This window comes from Onychomys torridus, unplaced genomic scaffold (assembly GCF_903995425.1).
Source record: "Onychomys torridus unplaced genomic scaffold, mOncTor1.1, whole genome shotgun sequence".
In the NCBI taxonomy this organism is placed as follows: Eukaryota; Metazoa; Chordata; class Mammalia; order Rodentia; family Cricetidae; genus Onychomys; species Onychomys torridus.
Genome location: NW_023413700.1, coordinates 23,766 through 45,329, shown reverse-complemented (window position 1 = coordinate 45,329; position 21,564 = coordinate 23,766). Strand labels below are relative to the sequence as shown.

The following is a 21,564-nucleotide window of genomic DNA, read 5'->3' as shown; positions in this document are numbered from 1 at the left end:
ACAAATGATATGCTATACATGTGTCAATGGCCATAATGAAACCATTTATGATGTATGTTAAATAAAAATCATTATTGCACCAAAAACAAAATTAGAAACAACCCTGATTTTAAACCACTGGAATGTAATTTGCATTCTATAATAAAGGTGAATTTGCTCTGTCTTCATATGAAAGAATCTTCTTTCGTATTCCTCCATATCTACATCTTAGGATCCCAGAATAGCTTGTAACAGGACCAGAGGTCATGTACATTTTAAATATTTCTATTTAAATGTTCAATAAGATCTAGAATAGGACAGTAGTCCCATTTTCCTCATCTCAAATACTAAATAAGACATATCACCACACATGGCAAAGACTTGCTTCATATATTCCTACTTTCTCTGAAGTCCATGTCCACTGACAGAGGCTCATCATTCCATACTCATCAGAACACTCTCACACAGGCAGTACATGTCTTAGAATGCAGACTAAGTAGAAGACTGAGAACATGGTATAAGGAGGTCACATGCCAGTTTCTATTTGCTCATAAGAAACTCAAAATAGTCTTCTTTGCAGCCACTACTGGATTATAAAGTGAGCCAAAACAATGTAGGAAATCAAAGACAAAGAAGAATCAATGGGTTATTGCAAAGGTATTGATCTGTGAGATGCAAGAATCAGGAGGGAATACCATGTTACAAAATCAAATATTCAGCTTGTCTTTTCATTAAGAATGTTTGATTATGAGGAGGAGGAGAAGAGATATGTCTCATATAGTATATTAAAAGAGGAACAGTGGTCTGGTGTTCTCTCTGGGCCTTGTTGACTGTTTAAAAATCTTTTTTTTTTTTTTTTTTTTTTTTTGTTTGTTTTTTGAGACAGGGTTTCTCTGCAGCTTTGGAGGCTGTTCTGGGACTCACTTTGTAGACCAGGATGGCCTTGAACTCACAGAGATCCACCAGCCTCTGCCTCCTGAGTGCTGGGATTAGGGGCATCTACCACCACTGCCCAGCTTAAAAATCAATATTTAATGTACAAATGAACTGTGATTCTTTGATGAGCTGCATAGTTTTGGAACAGCAGAATTCATGGAATTTCTGAATTTGGCCTGATTACTGGTTCTCAAGAGAGTAGAAACACAAGATTTGGTAAATAGTCTGTACCTGTCATTTTGTAGCATAGGGCCCACTCTACATGTTGTTTAAGTTGCTCCAAATATGAAGCTGCTTTACCCTGACAAGAACTTTGTGATACAATGCCCAGTGTGTAACCATGGATTCTGACTTGTTGAGTTCTCCTGAACTAATAATGCATGCCTAACTGTGGATCATCTTTGAAATTCCATGACAACCCATCTAAAGGCATTAATATTAATGGGTTGATGAGGCAGTCCTGCTCCCTAATAATTTTTGCATGATTGCATCCTACCAGTGGCATTAATTTCCACAAAGATGAGTTATGTCATGATACTACCTGAACTCCCTTCATATATATTTATCAACCAAATTTATTCACATGGACTGCAGACATCAGATGCAGAGCCACAGAGAAGAAAGTGTCAGAGATTGTTCAAGGGTTGAGGAAACACCAGAAAAAATTCATAAATGCACAGGTGTCTCTTCTCCGTCCACAGAAATAAAAGTAGATTGGAATACATGACTGCCCATTTGATGTACTTATCTGCATGGCTGGTCACAATTGATACTGCTCAGGCATAGAGCTGGACAGATATGTTCATTTTGACTTTCCTCTGCTTGCTTGTGAGCATTCCACTTCTTGTGTCCAGTTTCATTCATCCCAGATGCTCATGTAGTAGAATGCAGAATGAAGACAAGGATGGAGACTTGGTGACAGGTTGTGTCTTCTCCCTTGCAGCAGTGCAGTGGCAAGTGGAAAAAGTGTATTTCAACAATGTTTTGAATATACATGTGATCCTTTGTATATTTTATGAAATATGATCATGAATATTTCATGAGGATAAAGGATGAGGATCAGAGCAAAGCTTTGAATCTTCTCCCCCATTTTACCAATTTGCACATCAACAAACACCCAATGTTGTTTTAGAGAATTAATGCTATTTTTCTATTTTTACTTTGTCCAGAGTATTTTCTGTTTTTCTCTCAGTTACAACTTACAAGGCTGGAAGCTGAGTTATGAAAGGACTCTACCTTGTTCTGTTACTTACAGCAACCCCATCTTCAAAGTTTCTGAAGCACAGTGTCAGGTGATGACTAATCAAATGTACCACAATTCTATTTCAATTAGTATCATTCTAATAGGGTACATATAAACAACTGTAGTGTAGAGTCAGCTGATGGTCCTTCCATTACTGTATAGGTCCTATTGCACATGCTATGGCAACTAATATTTGTGGCACCCTTAGCTGCAAAGAATTTTCACAGAGATGTACAGTTACTATTTCTGATGCTCTGAATGTGGTTGCATTATGTCTTCTGAAGCCTCATCAAGAACAGAAGTAGGAGACATATTCATTATGAACATCATCTTTTCATATTCCTCCGTGCTTCACTTACATACATGTACAAATCCTGGCCTTTAATTTCTGAGTCGAGTTCTTTACTCTCTATTTAGTAAATACGGAAGATATAGAGTATAAATGTTATGTGTGCATTCTTTGAAAAGGGAGGTTCTCACTTCCCTTGTCACTTTCCTGAAAGATGGCTGTGTAATGTAGTCCTGGAACTGTGCTCTATTGTGCAGGTCACAGAAGCCCAAATCAGCAATTAGTTATATAATAACAGATGGTCATGCTGTACATTTCTGGGCAGGGGTCAAAGAGTCAGAGTAGCAGGGAACTTGAAATAATTGGCAACACTTGAGAACAGCGTTAGAGAAGTTACCTATTTGCATGTCTTTGCCATTATTTAGGAAACCTGTGTCTTCTTTCTTTATATTTAAATTGTTTATTCTTTGACACTTACATCCCAATTACCTCCTATGCATATTTTCTGAGATTTTGCTTATTGTATCTGCATATTTTTTGAAACTGGGCATAATACACATTTTATTTTGTAGATTGTTGATGGCAGTAATCAAACACAGTATTTTATTTCACTTGGCCACTCTAATGGCTGAGGTACTTGATGTTTCTGAATAGTTAGTGTGTGAAAGTTAGTGTTTGGGCTTCACAAGTTCTAGATGCAAATTCCTGTTGGGTGATACTGAAATTTTCAATGGTATTTTTCTGGTTATAATGAAAAAATATTAAAATAATTTTTTTTGGTTTTTTGAGACAGGGTTTCTCAGTGTAGCTTTGTGCCTTTTCCTAGAACTCATTTGGTAACACAGGCTGGTCTTGAACTCACAGAGATCTGCCTATCTCTGCCCCCCCAAGTGCTGGGATTAAAGGCAAGTGCCACCACCGCCTGACTAAAATATTTTTTTTAATGTACAGGTAAATCTTATTTTTATACATAAAGGAAACACAGTGGTACAATTTCTAAGTGGAAATGAGATTGTATTTAACTATGAATGAATCATTCAGAATGGAGTATGTTGGATATTTATCAGTCAGATGATATGAATTGATTATAAAGAAACATAAGTTATTATTCTTCCCATAAAGAGAAACACAAGTTATTATTGTTCACTCTCAACTGAATATTAGTCATTTTTATTACAAAAAAATACCCTCATAAACATTCTTTCATGCATTTCACATTTTATAGTCTTTTATTTTATAAAGATTTAATACTGTCATATACAAATTTCAGTAGGATGCCCATTCTGTGTTAGTTTCAGTGAAAAGATAATCATGAGATGTTTTCTAGAAAAATATGTTGATCATAAGTACCAAATATGAATATATGACTTGCCTGTGAAAACATAAAATAAGTGAACAACAATGGGGAGGTAGAAAATGCCCTTAATTTCAGCAGTCCAGATCTGGAGCAGGTTTATCCCTGTATACTTCAAACCAGCGTGCTGTAGAGCAAAGTATCATTCAAAAGCATATAATCCATTCCTAACTATGGCCTTTGTAAGCATTAGTCCTCTCTATACATACAGTTGAATAGCGATATATATCTTTACCAAATACATCTCTGTTAGCTAAATTTATTTAAAAACAAATCTCTAAAATACAAATTTTACACCTGCACTAGAAAAACCAGAAAAGTAAAAGGATAAGACAAAATGGATATCAGAGTATATGTTAACTAGATTGCCCACTGTTTATAAAAAATTGCACAAGAGCCAAATGTGCAAACTATTGTGTGCTCATAAAATATTATTTGACTGCATTAGCCAATTCAGTTAAAATCATAAGAAAATGCCATAGTATCCTTGGCTCATACATCACATGTATTTTTCATATTGCTTGATAATCCCAAAATGAACACATGATCAGGATTGCTGTTTGGACAAAGCCTATATCTTTGTCTTTATCTGCTAAGTAAGCTCTCTCAAAGCAGAAATGGACACTACCATCTGTGGAAGATGCCAATGGCTCATGTTATTTATGGGAGATGCACTCTCATAAAATTTAAAAGCAATTGTAAGCTTCCAGGTTCTTATATCATTCCAACCTCACAGCACAAGACATGTGTTTCAGTATTAGAAGGTGGTTCAGTTCATTACAGTCCTTCTATTGACTACAAAGGATTATCTGTAGATCTCTGTCCATAATAAACGCCATACCCTTTTACAGAACACCACCTGAATACAAATACCTTCCATTGGCCTTAGCTTTTTCCCTGGATGAGATCAATAGGAACCCTGGCCTTTTGCCAAATATTTCATTTGTATTTCAATTCCCTGAAGGTGGTTGTAAGACTGTGTCAAAATTATACAGTCTCATGCCTTTGTCTGAAGAAAATCAAGATTTTCACCCTAATTATAATTGTAACAAAGAGACTATGTATATAGTGGTGCTGAGTGGACCAGAGTGGGCAACATTTGCCATGGTCAGGACATTCCAGGACCCCTACAGATCTCAACAGGTGAGACATTTGTGGTGTGGGTTTGCAAGAAATGGTGACTCTGTTGGTACCACTCCCAGATGCTAAGAAGAGTGTGAGGAGGATACTAGCCTCACACTTAAGTCAAACAATGTGGTTCAGGGATACTGTTCAGAGATTTCATGGGACCTCATTTCAGTTTTCTTTTTCTTTTTCTTTTTTCTTTTTGAAATTGAGATGAGGAAAGAAGTATCAGGTAGGAGGATTTTTTGGAACTCTTTGCAGAAAGTTTGTTTACAAGTTCTTAGGAGTTCATGCAAACTCATGCTGCACCCCTGTGTCCTAGGTCCTTCAACTTACCTATGGACCTTTCCATCCCATCCTGAGTGATCATGAACAATTTCCCAGTCTGTATCAGATGGCCCCCATGGACACAGCTCTACCCCTGTCCGTGGTTTCTTTGATGCTTCACTTCAATTGGAACTAGACAGGACTGTCCATCTCAGACAATGACCAGGGTACCCAATTTCTATCACATTTGAGAAGAGAGATGGAAAAATATAAGTCTGCTTTGCCTTTGTGAGAATGATCCCAGTCAACATGCATTTATACATGTCAAGAGCCAAACTGTATCATAACCAAATCATGACATCATCCACAAATATGGTTATCATTTATGGTGACACAGACAGTACTCTTGCTGTGAGATTTAGAATGTGGGAATCTCTAGGTATACAGAGAATATGGGTGACTACCTCACAGTGGGATGTCACTACAAATAAGAGAGACTTAACACTTGACTCATCCCATGGGACATTAACTTTTGCACACCACCATTCTGAGATTTCTGGCTGTAAAAAATTTGTCCAGACACTGAACCCACTCAAATACTCAACTGAATACCACACAAGGCTGGGATGGATGAACTTTCACTGTGAAGTCTCAGCTTCTAAGTGTAAGACAGTGAAGAATTGTTCATCCAATGCCTCATTGCAATGGCTGATGGGACAGATTTTCAACATGGCTTTTAGTGATGACAGTTATGACATATATAATGCTGTGTACACTGTGGCCCATGCTGTTCATGAGATGCTTCTTCAACAAGTGGATGATGGGAAAGGAAACTATTCTAACTGCTTCAAGGTAGTTTTTCTTCTATTGGATGAAATGTTGTGTCATGAATATAATACCCTTAGAGTCTGTCAGATGCCCCAATTTACTGGTTTAGTAAATGTTTAACAAAATAGACATATTTCTGAAAAAAATTCTGTTAAGGATGTAATCTATAAGTTGGTATAAATCTTAATGCAAAATCAATGGAGTGGAGGACACAATTTATCAAGGAATATTAGTAATTATCTTACAGAGAATCTGAATACCATTGCCCCGCTCTACATTGGAAATCTTACAGTCTTTCTACATTAATGCTCTCCATGAGAATAAGAAGAAAAGCCTTTGTTCAAATAGGTAGTAATCAGTGTAACAGATGGTTTTTACAAGTGTTCTCAACAGATTCTGTCCCAACGTAGGCTCTGGGGAACTCCTTTGGCACTCTGAGTATAATTACATTGGAAACAGTGCTACAATTCATTTCAGAACATACACGTGTATTTATATGTGTGGATGGATGGTTCCCACAGTGTATGTTTCTGTGTTTCTGTGTGTATATATGTGTTACTGTGTATATGTGCTTCTGTCTATCTGAATATCTATCTGTCTGTAGAACTGAGCATAAATTTGTCTGTGTCAGTGTCTTTTTTTATGGGAGTTTGTTTGTTTTTGTGTATAACTTCCTGTGTGTGTTTTTTTCATTATATGTGTATCCATATCACTATTTGTATGTTTTGCATATGTGTTTGCACATATGTATCTGTGTTTCTGTATCTTTGTCTGTCAATTTGTCTTTTCATGGGAGCATTAATTTGTCTGTGTCAATGTCTCTCTGTGTGGGTGATTCGATCTGTTTATGTCCCCTTATGTATATTTCTCCATAAAAGTGTGCATTTGTGTGTGAGTCTGTGTGTTTTGCAGGTTTCTGTTTCTGTGTTTCTATTTGGGTTCGTGTGTCTGTCTTTTTATGACTGTATTTTCATGTGTGTGTGTCTGACAACTATATGTATATGTAAGTGTATGTATATTGTATGTAGCTGTTTGATGTATGTAAGTCTGTATGGATGTGAGTCTCTTTCTCTGTCCGTGTGTTTCTTTCTTTCTATGTGTGTGTGTGTGTGTGTGTGTGTGTGTGTGTGTGTGTGTGTGTGTGTGTGTGTGTGTGTGTGTGTCTGTGTGTGTGTGTGCATTTTTCATATCAATATTAGGTATCTGTATGTATATCTGGGTTTCTTTTTGGTTGTTTCCTCTGAAAGAACTTAAAATCTAGTAATGTTATGATACTTTTATTTATCCACATACTTTTACTGTATTTCTCCCCGGGACACCTTCAATAACATTGCTTTTAAGAAGAAATCAGTGTGTGTTTTCTGACATCAAGAAAGGTCACATACACTGTAGGATGCTGCCTCTCTTCCAGCTGCACTCCTTTCTGAGGAAGACTCACTTCACTAATCCTGTTGGAGAAAAAGTGAATATGAACCAGAGAGAGAACCTGCAGGCAGAGTATGACATTTTCCAGATCTGGAATTTCCCAAACGGATTTGGACTTAAAGTGAAGATAGGAGAATTTAGCCCACATTTTCCACATGGTCAACAGCTCCATTTAAATGAAGACATGATAGAGTGGGCCACAGGAAATAGACAGGTGGGTCTTACCTAACTGTAATAGTTTTTGATACACAGTGGTAACATTGTCATGTGGTGAAATAGATTGTCACATTAAGATGCATTTTCTAGCCTCCTACTTTATGTTTTTTGTTTTCAGTTTTTGATGTGACATTTTATTAATTCTTTGAAGGTCTCAGACACGCATGCCACACATACAGTAAATTTTTATCACTCCAAAAAATGTTTCTGGTTTTTAATATAAAAAGAAAATTGTTTGTTATCACTGTACTATATTATTTCCAAGAAAGTAAGCATTATTCTCTCTATGCCTTTCTGATTACTACACAGTGATTGTCCTTTTTTTCTGATGAATCTTTGACATAGATGCTGAAAGACTGAGACAAAATGTAAGCAGGATTAAAGTAAACCATTATTAGTTAGTATATAATTTGCTTTAATCTTTTTTTACCTATAGGTTCCTAAATGGTCAACATCTCTAACTATACATTAAGATAATATTTTCATAACCCATTTGGAGACCCTATGAATGATAACATTGTTCTCTCTTTTTTTTTTTCCATTTTTTTCTATTAAATATGTATGGATGTCTTGTCTGCATATATGTCCCTGCAACACTGGTATGCCTGGTGCATATAGATGCCAAACAGTGACATGCTTTCCCTGAGAAGTGGAGACAGTGCAGAGCCACCCAGTGGGTGCTAAAAATCAAACTTGGGCCTTTTATCTGTTCAAAAACTGTTATAGACTACTGGGCCAATTCTCCAGTCCTGAAGCATGTCCTGTGTAAAAGAAATTGCTCACTAGATCAACATTTCTTGGTCCCACTAATTCATTCACAGTCCACCCAAATAAGTGTGTGTCTAATTTCCTTATGTGTAGGGGGAGGGAGTATTAGTAGCAAAATAAATGGTTTTTGAATATTTATAAATGATTTATTCTACTATAAGTCTATGGTATGCTATAGGTATGACTTGGGATGAGGGTAGTTTTATAGTATCCAACTGCAACTTCCCGACTAGCAAGTAGCTTGAAATTTAAAGAAGCTAACTTCAGAAAAGTCTTTCTTCAAGCTTGACATAAAGTTGTATCTCATGGAGAATAGATAGTATAAAATCAACAAAAAATATTCTTCTTCAAAATGGCAAGGAAAGTTATTATCAATGAAGAAGACATATGAGCTGAAGGTATAGAAACTGAACTTTCTACCCATTCAGAGAGCATCAATGAAATTTCAAGAGTTCTCTTCTCATCCAATAACTGATGGAAGTGGATGCAGCGATCCACAGCCAGGCCCCAGGTGGAGCTCCAGGTGTCCAATTGTTGAGAAAGAGGAGGGACTGTAAGAGTGTGAAATGTTGAGACCAAGATTGGAAAAGCATAGGGAGAAATAGCCAAATGTATGGAAGCACATGAATTATGAACCAAAGGCTGTGGAGCCCCCAGCTTGATCAGGCCCTCTGGATAAGTGAGACAATTGAATAGCTTGAACTGTTTGGGAGGCATCCAAGCTGTGGGACCTGGACCTGTCCTTAGTGCATGAGCTGGCTGTTTGGAACCTTGTACTTACACAGGAACACTTGGCTCAGCCTGGAAGGAGGGGACTAGACTGGCCTGTACTGAATCCACCAGGTTGAAATGAATCCACAGGGAAGTCTTGGCCCTGGAGGAGATGGGAATAGAGGGGAGGGGATGGGGGAAAGGTGGGGGTGATGGTGGGAGGGGGGAGGACAGGGGAACCCATGGCTGATGTGTACAATTAAATCTCAAATATAATAATAAGAAAAAAAAAAAGAAATTTCAAGAGTGCTCTAATCAAGCTTACTTGAGCATTACAAAACACATCCATTGGAGGCATACAAAAGATTAGGAACAATGCAAGCACTGCTCTACTCCCAGATGTAAAATTTTCAATGCAGAAAAAAGGAACAACATATAAAGATACAACTCCAAATGTCACAGTCTTAGGCTTAAATGTGAGTATGTTCAAAGACATACTAAAAGAAGAATCCAAACAATGATTACAATAGTATTCCAGAATATCAAACAGGACACAAATCACCTCCAGGAGAATGCAATGAGATCACAAAAACTTGTGTACAATAAGGAACAGAATGAGCATGTAACTAACATATTTGAAAAGGTATAAACTCATGAAAAATTTCAAACTAAAATATATTGGTGACTAAGGGGGTCTATCCCCTTGATAGCCCCCTCCCAGGGTCTGGGAAGAATCGACTACCAGCTAATAATTAATCTTTGAAGAAAAGAAATAAATCTATGTATACAAAACTCCTTAGTTCATATACTTTATTATTATTCTGTGATGATTCTCTCTCTACATAGCTTTTATTCTCCTCTCATTTCTAGCTCCTTTCTTGCCTGGTTTCTCTATGTATTTATCTACTGTGGTGGGTATTGTGTTCCCTGAAATATTGTGTGTTCCCCAAAATAAACATATCTGGGGTCAGAGAACAGACAGCCACTAGAACAAAACCAAATTTGTGGCCAGAAAATGGGAAGAGTAAGCCATATCAGAAGTTGGGTGGTGTTGGTGCACACCTTTAATCCCAGCACTTGGGAAGCAGAGCTAGCTGGATCTCTGAGTTCAAGGCCACTATAGAAACAGCTAGTCATGGTGAACCATGCCTTTAATCCCCGAAACCCAACCTTTAATCCCAGGCAGTGACAGCAGAAAGAGAAAGATACATAAGGCGTGAAGACCAGAAACTAGAGCAATTAGAGTAAAGCATGTAGTTAGTTAAGCATTTGGTTGGTTAAGCGTTCAGGCTTTGGAGCAACACAGTTCAGCTGAGATTCATGTGTAGGAGAATGCAGAAGCTTCCAGCCTGAGGAAACAGGATCACCTGAGGAACTAGGAAGGTAAGATAGCTGTAGCTTGTTCTGTGTCTCTGATCTTCCAGCATTCACCCCAATAACTGGCCTCAGGTTTGTTTTTATTAACAAGTACCTTTAAGATTCATGCTACAATCTACTGTTCCCTCTAAGTTCTATCATAATTCATCTTAATTCTCCCTCATCTAGGTCCTTTTCATCTTGTTCTTACCCAGATAGGACTTCCCCATCTGACTCTTCCTCATCTTCCATCTCATCCACATGTACTCTCTGCTCAAAATCCTTCATATCCCTCTCAGTTCTCCGTCTCTTAGTTTTCCAAGTTCCTCTCAGGTCTCCCAGAAATCCAGTTATAAACCCAAGCAATTACAAGCCCCTGGGCAAGCAAGATCACCAGGCTTGACTTCTATAGGCTCATAAAGGCAGGTAAGATTTTTTTCAGGCAGTGACCACCAGGCTTTCTTTTATAATCCAAAATGGGAGTGGTAAAAGAGAAGGTCAACTGAGTGCTAATGACCTGTTAGTATATCAAAAAGGGGATCTATGTGCTCAGTCTACATTCCTAGAAATAGTTAGGTAAGAAGTTAAAGGTCTCTAAAGTTAGTAAGGCTGTAAGAAGGGAGTATCTGAGATAAATTGTGTAAAGCTATTACTTAACATCCATATGACCTAGGCGTTGTCTCCTTGTGGAATTTACATTAAGTCAGGAGACTTGGTTGTGGACTGTTATCTCTTGTTAGTCATTGAAAGTGGCCAAGGGAGATGTCTGATTCCAAAGAAAGCCTTTCCTGAGGCTGTTTTCCAAATACTTGGAATGTGTATGTCCAGAGAGTGATCAGTCCACACTGTTAGCCCTTCTTAGGGAAAAGTCAATTGGGAAAACTACAAAGACACATATGATTTTCATAACAGAACATAGCTGATATATAACAAGCTAAATAATATCAAAAGGTCCTTGGAATTTCGCTTTCTCTGGAGGGATTCTCTGATTCCTCTAGGTAGGGACTTTGCCATAACCTGAGTTCTTATGATATATTACTGTTGCCCACAGCAAAAATATGCAAAGGAAGGAAAATAAATCCAATAAATATCCCAATAAAAATTCTCACTAACAGAATATTTCAAGTTAAAAACAAGATGGCAGACTTGAAGACAAGGCAGAAGAATTAGAAACCTGATAATGTGACAAAGGTAAAAATAAGGGCAAATGAAAGATATATGGGACCAGGGGGATAGGATTAAAGGATCAAATTTACAAACAATGGGCAGAAGAGAAGAAGAAGGACTCACCTAGACATCAACAGTACATCCAGTGAAATACAATGGAAATTTTCCACAATATAGAGAGATGTGTGGACACGTAGAGACAGGAGGCATTTGAATTCTAAAGACATCAGAAGAAGGAAATCTTCCCATGACATATTTTACTTAAAATTTGAATTATGAAAGCAAAGAAAGGTCATTGAAGGCTGCAAAGATAGAACCACATTTCTTAAAAGGTCCCTTCTAGATAACAGCAGATTCCTTCATGAAGTCTCTTAAAAGGGAAGAATATCAATGATGTGATTCAAGTAGTTAGAGATACAGCTGACAAACCCAGATACTATGCTCAACAAAGTCATACTTTATAATCAAGGCTCTTCGTGGGTATAAACTTGATTACATCTGGAATTTATTAAACCTCAAAAATAGAAGGCATACTTCAGAGATATTTTTACTTAATTTCAAGTAGGAAAATAGACTTGTTATCCAGATCTTTAACAATTGAAGACATTCCTTTTACCAGGTGATGGTGGTAGATGCCTTAATACCAGCACTCTGTAGGCAGAGGAAGGTGAATCTTTGAGTTCTTCCTGAAATCAAGTTCCCTGACAACCAGGGATATAAAGAACAACCATGTCTGTGAAATTAAACCAAAAATAAAAGAAGGAAAGAAGGAAAAGGAAATCATGCCAATAATTGACATCTTTTAAGCTGGGAAAAAGACATATCCTTTATGTGTATCTTAAGGTGAGAAATGTCAACTTTAAATTCCAACATTGGATCTTGAAAATTCACCCTTAATCTGGGCTATATCCTCTGCTGGAATTCTATATAAGGACACTGAAAAAGGAAACTTGTACTATTTGTCTGCTTGCTCTCACCTTGCCAGTGAGTCCATTTCTTCACTGGCTTTAGAAGCTAAATCTATGGAAATTAAGTGTTTAATAAAGATCAACTGAGACATTCAGTATCAAATAAGGAGAAATTTCTACTTTCCTGGACTTACTATTGATACCTAGCAATTGTTAGATTAGCCAGATCATATCCTAAAAGACATCATAATAGATTACAAAAAGACAGAATCAGATTCATTTTATAATTTCTGTTACTCTAGAGAACCCTGTCTAATACAGAGACATAGCAATGTTCAGTGATGTATGTAATGTATAAGAATTCATAACCACTCTAGCATTTCTATGGAACACACATGAAGAACCACTGCACACTGAAAATCAGGATAAATACAATTGATCATACAAAACAAAGACAGTATGAGAACACTGGACAGAAAAACAACTGTTATCAAACTATATAATGTATTGCATTAACACAATGGACAATAATTAGCAAATAATTCTCAGTAACAATTCAATGTTAAACTTCACTTTCTCTAATCATAATACAAAAATGTCAAGATTGTTTTGTAAATACCAACATTCAATTTTGCTTCTAAAAACAAACTGCATTTACAAACATGCAGAGATCCCTTCTGTAAATATGGAGGGAAATACTTTTGAGGAAATGGAATATAATAAAGATAATGAGAGACTAAACACTTGGATAGACATAGACGGAAACAATTCTCAACTAAACACTCACTAAGGTAACTAAACAGCACAACAGAAAGATCTGTCCCTGTGACAAACATGACTACATTTCAGGGATACAGGATGGTTCAACATATGCAGATCTATCAGTTAGTAAATGCTGCACAAAAATTGACTCAAGCATAGGACTATGTGATCATCCAAATATGTGCAGATAGGGCTCTTACCAGAGTCCAGCATCAATTCAGATTTAACATTTAAAACAAACACAACCTGACAAAATAGAAGGAAGACATCCTGATTGATAAGATTTTCTTTTTATTATACCAGCCTTTTCACTTTAAATTTTTCCCTATGGCAATTCTATTGACAACATTGTACTATATGAAGAGAAACTCAAAAAGTTTCCATGAAACTTCTCAGACATCAGTCATATGTGGTGGTGCACATCTTTAATCAAAAGTCTTGGACGGAGGTTTAAGCAAAACCTTCTCAGTTTTTTGGCCAGTGTGGAATACATAGAAAGTTCAAATGAGCTAGGGCTGTATATAGAGACCATCCCTCAAAAGAAATGAGCAGAAATTGGAAATAAATGATATTTTTAGTTCCATCCATTTGCATGAAAATATCATGTCATTTTTTTTTCTGCTGAGTAATACTCAATTGTGAAAATGTACCACATTTTCTTTATCCATTTTTTTGAATGAGGGGAATCATCCAGAGCAGTGTAACTCAGACCCTGATATATAAACACACAATGTCCTCATTCAAAGTGGATATTAGAGACAGAAAGCAAATGAAAACCAGGCTACACTCCACAGCCCTAGAGAAGCTAAGTAACAAGGTAGACCTTAAGAGGGATACATGAATCATCCTAGGAAGAGGAAATTGATGAATTCCTGTGTAAACTAGGGGTAAAAGGAAGAGGAAAGAGGATGGGGAATGGAGACATGAGTAGCTGGGATGATCCAGTTGGGGGAGGAATGGAGAAGGAGACCAACAAAAGAGGCATCTTGATAGAGTAGGGCACTATGGCATTGTGGGGTTAGGAAAAATCCTGGTGCCAGAGAAGCTCCCAGGTTTTCCCAAGAATTCCCACAGCTAAGACTCCAAGAGAAGTTGCCTGTACTGGCCTTATCCTGCTATCAGATTTTTGACTACCTTCTTTCTTTCATAGAATCTTCATCCAATAACTATAGAAGTAGGTGCTGAGATTCATAGCCAAGCACTGGGCCACTCTCTTGCAGTCTAGTTAAATAGAGATAGAGGAATTATTCAAGCAAGTGGGGTCAAGATAATGACAGCAACACACAGAGAAAGCTGACCCAAGTAGTAGGAGCTTAGGGTCTCTAAACCTACAGCTAGGGGGCCTCCATGGTACCTACCTAAGCCCCTTGCATGTGGGTGATAATTATTTAGCTGAGTCTGTTTGTAACCTCTAGTACTGGGACAAAGATCTGTCCATGGTACATGAGATGGATATGGAACCTATACCATATGGTGGGATTAATGGTCCTTCTTGAAAATCGTCCTTAATCTTAGCAAGTACAAGAAGAAATAGTAAACACAAAATACAGATATAAGGGAAGAAATGTGCCCACTGGTAGCATACACCCTTAATCCCAGAATTCAGGAGGCAGGAGAGGCAGATCTCTGTGTGATCTAAGTCAACCTACTCTATATATGTAGATGAAGTATACCATCAATACATTGTGAGTACATGTTCCAAGAAAACTACAACAAAAAAGTAATATTTATTGGTAATCATATTGTGTAGAAAGTGAAAGAGGCCATGCATGGGAGACACTGTGATTTTGAAACAGAAGTCAATACTGAATAAAGAATGCAAAGTGAGTATGCAATAAGAAGCAGCTGTCTAATGAAGTATATAGATCACTATCATCAGGTTCTGATTATACAAAGTTTTTGTTTTATAAACTTTAAAAAATCTTTTAATTAACTTAAACTATTTAATTTTTATTCCAGTTCCCCAAATTCATGCAATCTTTCTAAGGCACTTTAACCTTAGGAAACAGTGTGCCTTCCTGCTCCATACATACCAACCCAGCACTTCTTCACCTTCACTTCAGGCTCTGCATGTTTAGCTGTTTTTTTTTTTTTTCTTTTACACTTTGTTTGTCATGCTTTGCAGTGGTGTTTATTGGAGTTCTTGTTTCCTGTCAGAGATTTGAAGACATATTTCCCATGTTGCAGATCTTCATTTATCCTAGCTTGCTGCGCTGTTGCTGTGACTAAACACTGACCACAAGCAACCTGAGGAGTAAGGGTTAATTAAGCTCATGGGTTACAGTTAAGGGAAGACAAAGGAGAAATCTGGAGACTGTAATTAAACTCTGAAGGAACACTGCTTACTGGCTTGCTCTGCTTGACCTCTCAAATAGCCCTGCTTAGAGACAGCACTGTCCATTGTACCTGACAGGTTTCCTTTGCCCAGGAAGTTCTGAATCCTTGCATTCCTGCAGCTGCTTAGACCAAAACAAGCCCCCACAAACACAGAGGCTTATATTAATAATGAAATGTATGGCCTATTGCCTCAGACTGCTCACTAGCTAGATCTTACATTGTAAATTAACCCATTTCTATAAATCTGTACTTTACCATGTGGGTAGTTGGCTTACTAGTATCTTCACATCTTACTCCTCATGGCCATGGCTGGCAGTGTCCTCTGTCCTGCCTTTCTTCTTCCTCCTCTCTGGTTAGAATGTCCTGCCTAGCCCTATCACCATTGGCCAAACAGTTTTATTTATCAACTAATCAGAGCAATGTATTTTCACAGCATACAAAAAGACATTTCCCCATCAGCCCACAGTAGACTGAACATTCCTACATCAATTACCATTAAGAAAATGCATAATTAATATGACAGAAGGCAAGTTCATTGGAGAGAGATATTTCATTTAGGTTTCCCTCTAACTTTTCAATGTACTTTCTGTCAAGGTGATGAAAAATTACTAGAAAAAGTATATTTGCCCTCTGTGGTGTTTACCCCCAACAAATCACCCATACTTATTCCTAAATTACTAAAATTGGGAAGCTATTCTAATTACAACAGATTGTTTTCATACATTTGCTTGTTGGGCATTTTAAAATACACTAAGTTTAATGTCGTCACTCATTTGGTGTATGTAAAATAAGCTTATCAATATTACACCATGCTAATATAATATAGTTATGGAAGGAATAGGTAAAACTTCAGATATCTGAGTGTGTCTAATTTTCCTCAGATGCCACCCTCTATGTGTAGTGTTGATTGTGGTCCTGGATTCAGAAAATTCTTGCAGGAGGGAAGTGCAGCCTGCTGTTTTGATTGCATCCCCTGCCCAGAAAACGAAGTTTCTAATGAGACAAGTGAGTGATTTCTCCTGATATAAATCCTTCACATAGATCATTCTCTCCCAAATACACTGGGATAATCAAAAGTTCTAAAAGACCACTACACAAATAAACCTCATCACTTTCCTGATTTAGTTTTTATATGACTAGTATCATTAACAATATCACTTTAAGTAACATGTTATGCCATGACATATATCTTTGACTCATTGAAAATACATTGTAGGTGAAATTTTTTCAAAGAAACAGTTTTGATAATCAAACTATAATGTGAGGGAATTCTACACAGTGTCTTAAATAGTGACTAGTCATCTCTGTAACTACATGTGGATTAGATTCTAGTCATGAATTTTTAAAAACATTTATTTTTTTCTATTTCCATGTCTGTATGTGTCCCTCCATAGTTATGGTACCATTTATATATACCATGTAAATGCATTAAATCAATGGAGAACAGATTATGATATCAGATCAATTGAGCTCATTTATGTGGGTACTAGAATCTAAATCTAAATCTCTGTAAGATTAAAGAAGAGTATAAATAAATACTTATAAAATTATAAGAAACTTTTCAGTATGATAAAAAATATTTCAAGCAATATCCATAGAGCCCCCTTTTAGGATGTTCAATGTGATTTGAAATCTAGGGAATTGTGGAAGATAAGTGTTGGCACATAATGTAGAAAATATTGAATCCTACAGTCAATTTGTTTGTAAACAGCACATAGTTAATGATGTCACAAATTAGAAGATTAAAATGGTTTTGAATGAAAACAGCTAGCTATAATTATTTCAAATGGTGTTGTCACCTGCACAGCCCATGTTAGTCAAATGATTATTTGTTAAGAGTTGGTTACAGAACAATGGCAGATACATAGGTTTTTATTGCCTATCATCTGTTATAATGAAAGACTTTAAAGGCTATTTATGCCCAGTAAGATGATTCAGAAGTTAAATCCCTTTCTATTAAAGCTGATGATGAGTTCTTCCCTAGGACCCATATAGTAGGAAGAGGTTTCCAACCCCTAGAGGTGGTGTTCTGATCTCTATGCACTCACACATACAACATACTCCTGGAGTGTCCTTTTATTATGAGCATGGTGTTGTCAGTATCTACTTCACACTGGAGGACACTCACGTAGTCTGAGACTCACATAGATGAAATTAGGGAAAGAGGAACGAAGGTGGTTGTCTGTTCCCAAATGTGATAGAGTCAAGAAAAAGGGCTTGTTAATGCTAAGTGTGTGCAGAGGTTTCTGTCTTCAGGGGGATAGAACAAGAATCAGGGGTAAAGCATTCCTACTGCCAGATAAGGACTCCACTGGGGACATATTTATTTGATTTATATTTTTTGCATTTTAGAACATAAATTATATTTATGTAACATTCTTCTCTCATTCTCATCCTCCTTTTTTCCTCATATAAACCCTTCACTCTCATATTTGTGCTCTCTTGTTATTTTTACATGTAGACACACACACACACACACACACACACACACACACACACACACACACGTTACTGATCCTGAAGGGACTCTAGTGAGGATGATTATGGCAAATATGGCTCTAGCAAGTCCTGCCCCATTCCTCCATTCCATTTGCCTTGCTAAAATCCATTAGATTCCACTGATAGATTGAATGAAATTGGCCCTATCAGAGGGTGTGGGCTTGTTGTAGAAGGTGTAGTCTTATTGGAGGAAGTGTGTCACTGTGGATGCCGAATTCAAGGCCCCTTAAATGCTTAAGCCATACACAATGAGCTTACTTTATGTTGCCTATGGATCAAAATATGTAAAATGCTCAGCTTCTTCTCCAGCACCATGTCTGCCTGCATGGCCCACCATGATAAAAATGGACTAATCCTCTGAACTATAAGCCATACATTTAAATGTTTTCTTTCATAAGTGCTACTGTGGTCATGGTTCTCTTTATAGCAAGCAATAGAAACCAAAAAATAGGCTACATTCCTAAAGATAGCCACCAGGGTCTATTCCCTTATTTGGGTACTTCCTCCTCCTGAGGCTATCAAGGTCCAGCTACCAAAGTATTGAAGTTCAACTAGGAAAAACTCCCTTCTGGGTCTCCTAAGTAACATGTCCAATCAAAATGAAACACTTCATCCTAACATGGGGTTCCCATTTTTCCTTCATAAACTGCCATTTTCGTAAAGGCCATATCTCTGTCCTCTCTATTCAGAGGCAGTTCTTTGTCCTCCCTATCCTAAAACCATTTACCTATCTCTCTTGTTTCTCCACCCTTCTCTGTCATTCTCTGTCTCTTGTTTTTGCTTCCTATTTCCTGGCCATTGTCTTTTGGTGCAAATAAATATACTTCACGTTGAGAACTTGGTCTTGACGTGTCATGTGCAGACTCCAAGGATACCTACTGATTCTGTTTAGAGTTTCTTTTATTTCAATGGATTTGGGCTGGTAATTTGAAAGTAGAAAGCAAATCACAGGACTTATCCAAAAGAAAAAAACAGTCTCCATCAATTATAATAACAACATTCATAAAACAGACAGAAAGACATTACGAGGCACTACAACCATGGAATGTGATACTATAAAATAAACTCTGTGCAGAATAATGGTTAATGATTTTACCTCTGCCAACTCACCAGTTGAAGTCCTTTCATCATAGTGCTCAGAATGTCCTTAAAATACCTGTGTTTTCTGATAATATAGCAATGGCACCATCAACACACAGTGAAATAGACAACATAATAATTGTTTGATTTAATTCCTCATTGAAGACAATGAATGACTATTTTGAAATGGAAGCATTGCTATGCAGCAATGTACTTCAATTATATCATCAGAAACAAATGCAGATATTACAATGCTTCTTCAACACACTTAATTGAAATATCCTGACAATAAATGACCTAAGCTGCATTAACCATACTTTCCTCTCTCCCTCAGATGTGGATAAATGTGTGAGGTGTCCAGAGGACCAGTACGCCAACAGAGAGCAGGACCAGTGCATTCACAAAGCAGTGATCTTTCTGAACTACAAAGAGCCCTTAGTGATGGCTCTTGCCTTAGTGGCCTTGTGGCTCTCTGCATTCACAGTTCTGATTTTTGGGATATTTGAGAAGTACCTTGACACTCCCATTGTGAAGGCCAACAACCGAAATCTTAGTTACATATTGCTCATCTCACTCATGTTTTGTTTCTTGTGCCCCTTGCTCTTCATTGGTCAACCCAACTCAGCTACCTGTGTCCTGCAGCAAATCACATTTGGAGTTGTATTCACTGTGGCTGTTTCCACTGTGTTGGCCAAAACAGTGACTGTGCTGCTGGCCTTCATAGTCACTGCCCCTGGAAGGATGAGATACTTTCTGATTTCAGGGACACCCAACTACATCATAGCCATCTGTACCCTCATCCAAATTATTCTCTGTGCAATTTGGCTGCGAGTTTCTACCCCCACTATTGACACTGATGCACACTCTGTGCATGGCAAAATTATCATTGTGTGCAACACAGGCTCAGTTAATGCATTCTACTGTGTCTTGGGGTACCATGGCTCTCTTGCCATAGGGATCTTCATTTTGGCTTTCTTGGTCAGGAATCTCCTTGATAAATTCAATGAAGCCAAGTTGCTGACCTTTAGCAGGGTGTTGTTCTGCAGTGTCTGGGTCACTTTTCTCCCTGTCTACCACAGCACCAAGGGCAAAGTCATGGTTGTTGTGGAGGTCTTCTCCATTTTGTCCTCAAGTGCAGGTCTGCTGGGATGTATCTTTATCCCCAAGTGCTACATAATTTTGTTTAAACGAGAAAAATTCTCTTGCAAAGATAAGGGAGAAAACATCTTCCTGAACACTCTTTTCATAAATTGTTACTGATAACTGTAGTTTTAGTACAGAGCCACCTACTCTGATATAATTAAAGATGTATGCATTAGCTAGTGATTCTTATAGTGTCTTCTAAAGATGATGTCAAGAAATACCATGTGGCAGGGCGAAGGTGGCACACGCCTTTAATCCCAGCAATTGGGAAGCAGAGTCAGGCGGATCTCTGCAAGTTTGAGACCAGCCTGGACTACCAAGTGAGTTCCAGGAAAGGTGAAAAGCTACACAGAGAAACCCTGTCTTGAAAAAAAAAAGAAATACCCTGTGTACTACTTTTCTGTACATCCTGTCCTAACATGTTCCACTCAGCCTCTTATAATAGAAGCCCTGGTTCTTGGATATTAGCACATAGGGAATGTGTTCTTTTCTTTCCCTAATTCAGAAATAGACTTGAAATACACTCTGAGTAATTCTTTTGATATCTGAGAGCATGTGTATCTTTGAATGTAAAAGAAAACAAGAGGAAATTTGATGTAGAGTGAATGAATGTTTTCAGGTGATGAATCTAATTTTCCCCTTGCAGAGGAAGACAGGAGAATCCTGTTGTATCCTGGAAGTTAGAAAAGTAAAACTTACAAGACAGAAAGATGTTTTGTTTGTAGATCGAAAGAATATTGAGAAATATGGAGAGATATCTCAGCATTTACAATCACGTGTGACTTTCTCAGAGGAGATGGGTTCACTAACCTATCCACACATCTTACAGTCCACAGACTCCTATTCACAATAGGTCTAATGGATCTGATACCATCTTCTGTCTTCCAAAAACACCTACACACAGATGTGAACATGATAACCCACTCAAAAAGCATAAACACCCAATGGAAATTAAATGAATGTTTATTATTATTATTATTATTATTATTATTATTATTATTATTATATGTTTTAATTTTATACTCACCCATGGGTTACCCTGTCCTCCCCCCTCCTGTCCCCACCTCCACCTTTCCCCCAGCCCCTCCCCTCCATTACTATGCCCTCCAGGACCAAGACACACCTGGAGATTAATTTACACCTGGTGTATTCAGTACAGGCAGGTCCTGTC

General features: G+C 37.5%; 1 pseudogene; it reads left to right on the top strand.

The window, feature by feature from the left end:
- The first annotated feature begins 1,713 nt into the window (after positions 1-1,713).
- On the top strand, positions 1,714-20,484 carry LOC118576424 (annotated as a pseudogene).
- Positions 20,485-21,564: the final 1,080 nt, after the last annotated feature.